Source organism: Alligator sinensis, unplaced genomic scaffold (genome assembly GCF_000455745.1).
Source record: "Alligator sinensis unplaced genomic scaffold, ASM45574v1 scaffold321_1, whole genome shotgun sequence".
NCBI lineage: Eukaryota > Metazoa > Chordata > Crocodylia > Alligatoridae > Alligator > Alligator sinensis.
Window position 1 is genome coordinate 243,657 of NW_005841969.1, and position 11,439 is coordinate 255,095.

The window sequence follows — 11,439 nt, forward strand, 5'->3', positions numbered from 1 at the left end:
ATTTGAAGGAACAACAATTAAAGGAAAGCAAGAATCATTTCACCTGCAGACAGATTTTTGAAATAAGTGGATGCTATTTGAAGCTGCTCTGAACTGTGGCTTATGCAGTTCTGAGGGACAGTGACTTTTTACTGGTTGTAAGAAGAAAACTAAATGATACTTGCAATCTGTCACATGGAGCTCACTTTAATAGTCTGTCACCCACAGTCCCCAGCTTGAATACCATGGACACATCATTAATGACCTCCAGCCCCTCCTGGAAAATGACAACCATCTCGAGGTAACTGTAGGGGACTGGCTTACAGACAGCCCTGCCAACCTCCAATAGTGTCTGTCCAGCAACAGCCCACCTAATTTCTCTTTTCATGGGCAGATCCAGGATTCTGTAAAGGGAGGTATGAGAGCAAATAACTGGAGCTGCAGATGTGGCAACAGCCCCACTCTCAGCTTCCCCACTCCAAGATAGGCAAAGCACACTGCAGGAGCAACAAACAGGAACTGTTTAAAATCTCAGGTAAGAATCTTGTTCTCCCACCTCAATTCTCAGCAGCACCTCCTCTCCCACCCCATTTCCTTCCCCCCTTGCCTGCCACTGGCAGAGTTCAGCACTCGGGCTGGCAGGGAACACAGGAAGGGATCAGAAGGGGAGAAGGAACCCAACTCCCTGCCACCACAGCTGCCACTGTCCTCTGCTGATCTGGATCCCCATGAAGCCCAGATGGAGTGGGACAGAAGTAGCTCTGGAACTTTCCCCACACCCAGGTCAGCTAGAAACCCTGACAGCATGTGGCCTTGATGCAGGCAGTAGTGTGAGCAATCAGAAAAAAACAGATTTGGAGGCATTCATAACAGATATGATCACCATTCTATAAGCTGCCATGACTGACCTAACCCAGTAGCATAATGATGCAAAAGCCCTGAGTGCTGCCTAAGAAGGGGAACTGGAATGCAACTGGGGGGCATCTCCCCATTGCAGGGGAGGGAAGGGGGGAATTATTATCTAATTCAAGGACATAAAAAGTACCTGGCTGCTACTCCCATGACCAACCTTGCCAGAGCACCCCTCTGGATCTGTCCCTGGGCCCTGCAATGGACCCAGCTGCCAGCTGCACCACCTCACCAACACAGACCCCATCATCATTATGCCAAGTACCACAGATTATTATATCCAAGATTCATTCACTGGTACCTCTACCAATGTCACATATGCCATCACCTGTTCACAGTGCCTCTTTTCTCTCTACATTGGACAGAGGGGGTAATCCATTCATGATAGAATGAATGTACATCTATCTGATGTCAAGTCCAGAAATACACAAAAGCCCATGGCAGAACACTTTAACTTCCTTGGACTTTCCATTGCTGACCTGAGAGTAGCTGTTCTTAAACAACATAAGTAAAAAAAATTGACTTGAACATGAAAATGGCGGAACAAGAATTCATCCACAAACTAGAACATAGTAACTATGGTCTAAACAGGCACTATGAATTCTTATCCCATGATCCAGATTGAAACCTTGATTAGGTAGAGAGACTTGTGTGCTACCAATGACCTTGAGGATGATGCTGTCTGGAGTACTCTGCTCCTGGTAGGGTCACAAATGGTGGCAAAGTCAAGAGTGAGATTTCCAGACTAACAGTGATCCAAAAATAAAAATCCTCAATGGTAGAGCAGGTAGATAAAGAAAGAATACTTCACAATGGATGCAAAGGCACATGATGGCTTCAGCGAAATAGAAACCTCCAGTCATCCAGGTTTTCCTTGTCATTGGATTAAGGTTTCCTTCCTGCAAAATATCATGTGGTTGCTCATGTGCAATGGCATCCCCACGTTAAATGAAGGCACATGCAAGTGCCTTCCTTCAACAAGTCCTGCAACAATGGGCAAATGATGATGGAGGCAGGTGCTAGTGATCACTGGAAGCCCCTAGTCACAGATCTACACAGAGGTAACGATTGCATGATGATTGTTTTTTACTTGGAACTGAGATAGACGTACAATTTGGCAGCTACAATCATGACTGAGCAGGCCTATTCAGGATCCACTCTGCTCACCCCATAAGGATGCTAACAATAAAACTTCTTTACCTCCACCCTATTCCCACCCACCCCCTTGCCTAACCATATGCCATACATAGACAGGATCAGGAGGCCAGTATTGCCATTCCTGAATATAGCCATGGGGTCCTATAATACACACTCTCTGGGACAATGCTGTAATGCTATAACTATACCCATGGGCAAGAAAGTAGTATATGCAGAAATATGCATTCATGCTTGTTCAACCTGTAATTTCAGCTTTGATTCTTTTTAATAAGAGCAAACTTAGCAGAAATTATATACCAGCTGTATGAGTAATACTTCCTTTCTGCTTGAAATCCATCTTGGATTATAAATGGTGGGGAAAGGGAGCAAGTCAGGGTAGGTAAATAATACAGTTTCTACCTTCAACCAAACCCAAAGCCTTCCCAATACTCAGTAATTTTCTCAGTAACAATAATGCTATCTGTCATAACCCAGAAATCCTTCCCACTGATGCTGCAGTTACTCTGATAACAATAAAGATGACAACCATCACATACATACAGATGGCAACTGCCACTTCTCCATATTGTTCCCCAGGCCCATCTCTGAACAAATGCTCAAAATATACCTACCTCAGAATGCCCACCTACCTGCATAGCCTGATTTGCAACTGTTTCTAGAACTACAGTCTGTTCTAGTTCCTGTGATTTCACCAGTGCTTCTGTCCAAATCTCTTTAGCTTAAAAATCAGAATATTCCTGCTCAAGAACCCATACAGGACTGTCGGGTTTGTATCTGAGGTAGTGGGAAGAATTCAGTACAGCCTTTCATGGTAGAGACAGGTAACTTTATTTATTTTTTTAGATCATGGGTGCCAGACTCACCCAGCCCCATCTGGCTGGATCCAGACCACAGAGCTCCTTGTGGGCCACACCTGGATCTGATGGTGGTGGTAAGCAGTGGCGGCAGCTGAGTGAACGGTGGAGAGGCAAGTGGTATGACGGAGCTGCCAGGGTTAATGAAGTTGTCGCTCACCCCCCACTGCCAACACACATCCCCAAGGGGATTTACCCCAGATTTCGATGGTAGACAGCATCCCAAAATTTTCCACTCCTCTATGAGCACTGCAGGCCAGATTGTACAGCTCTGTGGCCTGGACCCAGCCTGCAGCCTGTATGTTTGACACCCCTGCTTTAGATTTATATCAGTCCTCAAGAAGGCTCAGAGCAGCTTACAATAAAATAGAAAACAATCCACTAGATATGAAACAAACTTTCAAAATTACACCCCGGAACTTTAAAATTCCATTATATTCCATCTACTCCTGCTTCCTTGCCTATCACCCAGAAAGAGCAAACTTCCAGCCCATCCCAATCAGACTTCCCAACCCCATTCACTTCTAGGTATAGAAAACCTCTTGCCTCTTGCCGTGGCCACATACTCCCACTCCTCTGCCTCTCACCCAAGGGAGCCCCTCCCCTCATGTCCTTCCCAGAGTTGCTGGACTTGTGGTTGCCATAAGCACCTTTAGGTTCTTAATGTGCTCCCACAGCCACATTGATTCCTACATGAGTCTAACCTCCACTAGCCTCTTTGAAATGCCCTCATTTGTGAGAAATTTTGAATGTCACTCCTTATTATATTCCCATGATATATTAACCAAAATCATGATGCGCTCCTATGGCCAGCTAGTAGTATGCTTGAATGGCAACTTCTAAAGCTGTTTTGCTGAGCCATGTAGAAAAAAGGGACATGGTGGGTGGAGTGAAGGTTAGATACTGACCAGTTATATGTAAACCCACAGGTAGCTCCTGATACATAGGAGGTGAATGGCAGGTGAGTAGGTTGATGGGCTAGAACACACAGGCCCTGATATTTGTGGGATGGCACCAGAGGATATCTGAACCTATCTAGACATGCTTTAGCTTAATCCTCACTACAAAGTGGAGGAATCAGAGTATGTCTACATCTAAAACACATGCTTTAACCCAGCGATTTTTAACTATTTACAGATCCCTAAAAAATTTCAAATGGAGGTTCAGACCTCTTTGAATTGTAAGTGTGGATATTCACACACTTTTGATTGATCATAGTCATCTTTCAGCATTGGTGACACATAGGGGGTGCACATGGGTGCATGTGCACCCTCTGAGTGTGGTGGTGCACCCCCTGTGAAAAGGTGCCGCCGACACTGCCTATGGACGGTCACTGCTCACCATCTCCCTCTCCCCCCACCCCGACACTGCCGCCTGTGTCTGCAGCCACTCCGTGATCGACACTAGCCAACGCTGCTGCCGCCAGCGCCGTCTGCAGGTGGTCACCGACCTCCAGTCAGTGCTTGCCACCTTCCCACCAACAGTGCCGCGGCTGCCTGTCGGAGCTCCTCACTGCCATGCTCCCACCACCAACAGCACCGCCACCACCTGCAGGAGCTTGCTGTGCCCCCCCCAGCCTCCAGGGGCACGTGGCGTTCATGTCTTTCACGAAACCCTTAGACCAGGGTGGGCAAAATATGGCCCACAGGCCAGATCCGGCCTGCCAGGCAATTTCATCTGGCCTGTGGCTGCCCACCAATTAACTGTACCCCGCCCAACCCACGCACTTTGTTCCCACCCTTGTGTGAGGGAGGGTCCTGGCCAACATGCACAGCTTCTGGGAGGGGCCACTGCTGCAGTCACTGGGGGACCTGCTCAGCTTCCCCTGCCTCCAGTGGCTCCTTCTCATGTCCCTGCTGCAGTGCTCACTCTGGCAGCTGGTAGGGAAGCTGCAGCTGGATGGGAGTCCAGAGCATGGGGATGGAGCTGGCAGGAGCCTGCACCCAATGAGATGGCAGGATCATGGAGCTCAGGTGAGCAGGGTGTGGGTATGTGGGGTGTGAGGGAGGGTGGAGGTATGTGGGAACCTCTTCACATGCCTCCCCTATGGCGTACAGCCCCCACTGCCAGCAACAGCAGCAGGCACCAGGCCTTGGGGTGCTTGTGGCCCACACAGGTGCAGCCGCCCAGCAGTACACAATTCCAGTCAGTTCTGGGAGCTGCATGTGGCATCAAGGAGTGGAGCCAGGCTGGTCCACCTCTTACCACATGGGGCTCACACGCAGCTCCTGAGACTTGCGCGCCACTGGGAGGAAGCCCCATGCGATGGCTGCCTTCCCTGCTCCCTGCTGCCACATGCAGCTCCTGGGCCTCCACCAGAAGTGGCGGGGAGCCCCCTGCTTCTTGGTGGAGTCCCGGGATCTTCACGTGGCAGCAGCAGCAGCTGGCTCCATTGCTTGGGGCTTCCCTCTAGTGGTGCACGAGTCCCAGGAGCTGCAGCTCAGTCCCATGCCATAAGAGGCAGGCCAACCTGGCTCCACTCATTTCCACTATGTGCAGTTCGCAGAACTGGCTGGAGTTGTGCATCACCAGGCAGCAGCACCTGCACGCGGCATGAGCACCCTGAGGGCCCACTGCCTGCTGCCGCTGTCAGCAGTGGGGGCTGTGCACCATGGGGGGGCGGGGAGGGTCCCCCACGCCTCCTAACCTCAGATCCCACAAATCCCACACACACCCACATGCCTCCCACATATACAGCCACCAGCATACCCTATACCCCAACATGGCCACACCCCCTCACAAACCCCACACACACCCACTATATACACAAGCCCCCCCACCCACACCCCACGCACTCCCCCTACACTCCCCTAACACAATATACAAGGGTAAGCCTTTATTTTGTGCTATTATAGAATCACGTCTATATATAGTATGCAAACACACATAAATCAAGACAAAAATATATTTTGAAAATTTTTTAAATACGTTATAGTATATATATATATATTTTTTTTGTATATGATTTTTTTTTCCAGTTCCAAAATGGCAACCCCCCCTCCTTGCAAAAGGAGTACTTCCAGGGGCAAGGGGAGGGACTTCCAATGGGAAAGGTCAGAGGTTAGGGGGCAGGGCTTCCATTCCCAAGATGGTGACCGGGGGTAGGGCACCTGTCAAGGCGCAGGGCTACCATTGTGGACCTCAACAACTCACAAAAACTCATTAAGTGGCCCTCCAACCAAAATAATTGCCCACCCCAGCCTTAGACATAATCTGCAAACCCCTATGGCATTCACAGATCAGATTGAAAACCACTGATTTAACCCATGCCTCCAGCTCCACACACAAACACAATCTCAGAACACATATATGTATGGGCATAAAACCTAAAACATAGGTAACAACAACGGGCAGGCTGGCCATATAGACACCCTTTCAGATTCACAGCAAATTAATAGTTTTAACCACAACAATGTCTTTATGAAAAGGATTACTGAAAAATAATTGCTGTGATTAAACAATAATGTAAATCCTGAGAGCTGTATGCCATTTTCAAATCATTTTCAAGCCAGACAATATAAGTGATCAAATGGGACAGATTCACCCACGCTTACTCTTGGTGTTTACTCGTCTCTTCCATATATAGCAGGGGCAGGCAATTATTTCAGACGAAGGGTTGCTTACTGAGTTTTGGCAAGCCATCAAGGGCCACATGACAGGCAGCCAGGGGCAAATAAATATTAATTTTCTAAATTTTTTAGGGGCCCTACAGGCCAAATTTTGCCCGCCCCTGATATATAGTCTCATTTTTAAGTGTGACAAGCAGGCATCCCACTTGTCATCCTTCTGGCTCCCCCTGCTACCCTGGCTACAAGCATTTGAGCTCCAGTTCCACAACTCCCTGCTGTTTGGGCTAATGCAATAGTACAAGGATCATGCCCTGTAACCCAACTAATTCCTTTTTATGAGGAAGGCTGGAGAGCAAGAGCCAGCTGCAGGTAGGTCCCAACAGAGCAAAGAGACTGAATATAGAATGTCTATACTCCGCTGGCAATAAAGTGCTGAACTCCATGGTCGAAATGTTGAGCTCTGTGGTATTGTGAGCAGCTGCCAAATTCCATAGTGCTGTGAATAACAGGAAAGAGGCAATTCACACTGCTTAAAGCCATTGTTTCAGGTTCTCTTGGGCACTGACAGATGTGGGGAAAAAAACACTTTACCAAAAGAAGCAGCATACTGGTTCAACCTGACTGCATAGCATCTATATAGATCAGGTGCTTCAGTGGGATTTTTTGGCACTTTTATCTAATAGCTGATTCAATCAGCTATTAGATAAAAGCACCATAAGAGCCCTGCTGAAGCGCCTAATCTATACAGACATTGGGCAAGCTGAGTTCAACTAATGTGATGCCTCTTCTGGGCATGCGTTAGGCTTCGCACGGGGACACGCAGAGTTTAAAGTGATGTTTTGTTTTGGTTTGGGTTTTTGTGTGTGTGTAAGCAGCCAAGATGTCTCAATTTATACTCATTTTCAAGGTTCTCTCTGAAGCCATAAGGGCTAGAAAAAGTTTTTTAAAATGAAAATTGAAGCTGGATTTATGCACTAGTTAAACTAGATTTGTCATTTCTGATCTGATTAAATTACATTGAAACAACCTGTTTGTACAGAAACTTAGACTGATATAAAAGTGATATAAAACTGCAGACAAGCCTTTACATTTTGTAGCACAATGTTGAAGCAAAATGTCACTTACTCAATAGCTTCCATGGCCAGGGAATCTGCAGGATCCTGGAGTAAATAACAATATCTGCCACATATTCCAAAACATTGATTCCACTGGGACTATGATTCAACCTGGTTTGTGGATGACCCCAAATACATGCAGGGTGCAAGAAAGAGGTAATTAACTGTGTTAGTTTGGTGTCAGGTAGAAGGCAGATTAGATTTGTACCTTATAAACTAACTAAATCAGTGATGTACAAACTTTCATAAGCAGCAATTTACTTCATCAGATGCAGACAGGAATATGCCACAGAATGCAAAGTTTAATTTTCAAATAATCTTATTTCTCATGGTGACTATGTATTGCTGGGTCTTCATCTGGTCTCTTATTAACCTACTGAAAAATATTTCAGGCAACTGCAACTACTGTGTTAATCTCATATTTACATTTTGGCTGTCATTCTACTGGTTCCAGTGACTCTTTATAAACTTTACTGATATAAAAATGATCAACCTCATCCCCTATTATCTGAGACTAACACTGTTGTAAATACTAAAGCAGGGGTGGGCAATTATTTGGGCTGGAGGGCCACTTAAGTTGTGGTGCCTTGTTGGGGGTAGGGAAGGGTGCTGACCCAGCCTTGGCCCCCCATCACGGCTGTTTATGCTGTCCAATGAGGGGGTGAAATGGGGGAGCCGGAGAAATGTCAATTGATCCTATCCACCCTGCACCCACCACTGAGGGCACTGGACAGAGTGGGTGGGTGGGCAGGGCCTCTATGGAGACTGGCCTGGGACCCCTGCAGGCAAGGTGTGTTTGGCTGGGCAGATGGGATGGGGCTGTGGGCAAGCAGGGAGGGTGTCCAGGAGCAGGATGAGCCGAGATTGTAGGGTAGTGACAGCATGGGAACCCATCCCCATGCTATCACTGCCCTGCGATCCTGGTCCCAGTCCTGGCCCAGCCCACCTGTCCCAGTGCCAGATGCCACTTTCCACTCACCTACAGCCTCATCCCATCTGCCCAGCCAAGTGTGCACTGCCTGTGGGCACCCCATACCGCTTTCCATGGAGACTCTGCCTGCCTGTTCTGTCTAGCACCCTCAACGGTGGGTGCGGGCTAGACAGGCTGGGGTGTTTGGGCAGTGGGGCTGGGGCTAGCAGCAGTGGCAGAGACATTTGCAGCAGCAGCTGAAAAGAGCTGCCACTGCCACAGGAGCTACTGGGAAGCCAAGTCCAGCCACTGCCCAGCCCCATAGGCTACAGCTCCTGGTGTGTTCAAGAGCCACACATGGGAATAGGGTGGGCTGAGCTCCACGCCAGGCAGTGGCCCTCCACACCTGGGCCAGGCGGGCCTGAGGGACCTGTTACAGGCTGGGTAAAATCACTCAGCAGGTTGCATCCAGCCTACAGGCTGTATTTTTCCCGCTCCTGTACTAAAACCAGTTTAACTTATGCACTGCAATATTACTGTATGATTTAAAATAGGATCCAAGTATTCAAAAACAAACAACTCTTTGCACCTGGAATGAGAAATGTAAACAGACAGAGTTTAAATACTGGAGTTGGAATCTGGCCAGAACATCAGTGTTGATATATCTGAAACATCTGTAACCTAAATACAGGCAGTCCTCGACTTAGGATGTTTCGAGTTACAACCAACGGCACTTACGACGTTTATAAATTGACACCGTTTTGACTTTATGACATCTGTTTCAGCTTTACAGCGCTTGATTCAATTTGATGCCACGCCAGTGAACAAGTCTGCTGCGTCGCTTATCTCCCTGGAGAACATCTGTCCAAACTTCCTTGGACACTTTCTTTAAGAAAGCAGACAAGACTCCGGAGAAGACTCCAGCCAAGAACCCTTCAAAAAGTCCAACCAAGAGCCCTTCAAGAAGTCCAGCAAAGTCTCCTCAAAGAAGTCCTTCCAAATCAATATGATTGCTATTTACAATATAAATATATTAAAGTAGCTATATTACTCATCTATAATTGATTGAGTACAAAATTCTGGGTTATTTTTGGTGAAAATAGGGTATTGGGCCTTGGTTCAGGAACCAATCCTTCATTTATAACATTGTTCCTATGGGAAAATCAGTTCTGAGTTATGATGTTTTGACTTAAGATGCGGTTTTCAGGAACCAATTGTGTTGTTAAGTCCAAGGACTGCCTGTAATGATGATGATGATGCCACCAACTTCTGTTTCAGTCTTGAATACACTGAAGCACATATGGAAACAGTTTTATTGGCTTCCGCTGAATTACTCTTGGAAATAAAGTTAAGTGTATCTGAATCCATTTTGGTAGACTACTGAACTATAACATAAAGGATTTAGCCAGTGTATATTTATAAACTTCAAGAGCCTCTGAATTTAAAAAAAATCTAGATAATGCACTGCTTGGTATCACAAGGTTTTATGGGTTTACAAATCTTTATATCAGGGATTATACTATGAACTTTTGTTGCCATATCTGAATTTGCTAAGGGCAGAATGAGGTGTGATTTCTGACTGACATAGCTATGCCACCAAAAGCCCATGTTACAGATCCATTAATACATTTCCCAGTATAGCTTATTTTGCTTAGGCTGAGGGGGATGAAGGCTGGAATAAGCTATACCAACAAAAGCTCAGTTTTGTTGGCATAACCTGTGTCCACACTAAGAATGCTTTGCTAGTATCATATATCAGTGTACTGTAGACCTGGCCTAAGTTCCTTAGCCAAGTCTGCTTCTTCCAAAAGTGACTTCAAGAGCACATCACACATCTTCATTAACAAAGCCCCATAGCAGATGCACAGCTAACAGTGAAAAAAAGGTTCCCAAATTAAACAAGCTATACTGTATCAGTTATCACACAGGGCTGGTACCCCTGTTTTAGCTGGACTTTTATGAGGGTGCTGTTTTACTGCGTTTCCAAACAACACAGTAAAAATCTATGCATTTTCCTGACTTAGAAAAGCTTGAGATGAGGAAACTTTGTGCTAAGGGTAGAGGTTTTCCAGAGTGCAGGATTCTTCCCCTCCTTACGTGGCTTTATCTATACAACCCAAACCCAAACCCAAACTTGCATACAGCTCACACGCCGCACACCCCTGCAGCCAGTTTCTGGTCTCTCTGAAATGACTCAGTCACTTGAAAATAAACTAAATGATCTGTCACCCTTTATGTTAAGCCTAACTCCCTATGAAATTACTAAATACTTCTTCAAACAATCTGCCTGGGAGCCTCTGCCCGGACACTGGCTAACATCTGCTTACTGATTTTGGGAACAGTGGCCTGACTTCTGGAAGTGCCCGGCTCCTACTCCTTCCTACGCGAAAACGAATGGACGTGGCAGGGGATCGAGAGCACCGAAATCCAGGCCCGGCAGGCGGGCCTCTCCGAGCACACTGCCCCGTGCTGGCGCAGCTCCCAAGCGCGGGGATTGTTTCCAAGCCTGCCCCCGCGTCGTGTCTCCATCGGACACGCTTGTCTCCGCTCCCCCGCAGCGTGTGCCCAGACCTCCCTCCCAGAGCTTGGAGGCGCCTCTGCTGCGCTCCTGCCTCCCTCTCGGCTCCCCGAGCCCAGAGCAGAGCCCGATGGCCGCGGGCTGCGCAGCGCCCCAGCCCCGCCCGAGAGGGAAGACTGCCCGGCGTTGGCGGGCTCCTTCCCCTCAAAGCCCTTCAGGACTCGTGTGCGTGAGGGGCGCCGAGCAGGGCAGGGCAGGGCGGAGGCGGCCCCAGGCTGGCCCGCGCCCCGCCCCCACCCCCCGGCCGGAGCAGCGGAAGCGGGCAGCGCTCGTGCCTCCCGCCCCCTGGCCGGCCGGAGCATGGGGCGCTGAGCATGGAGGGCTACCGGCTCTTCCTGGCGCTGCTGGCGGCGGCACCGCTGCTGCG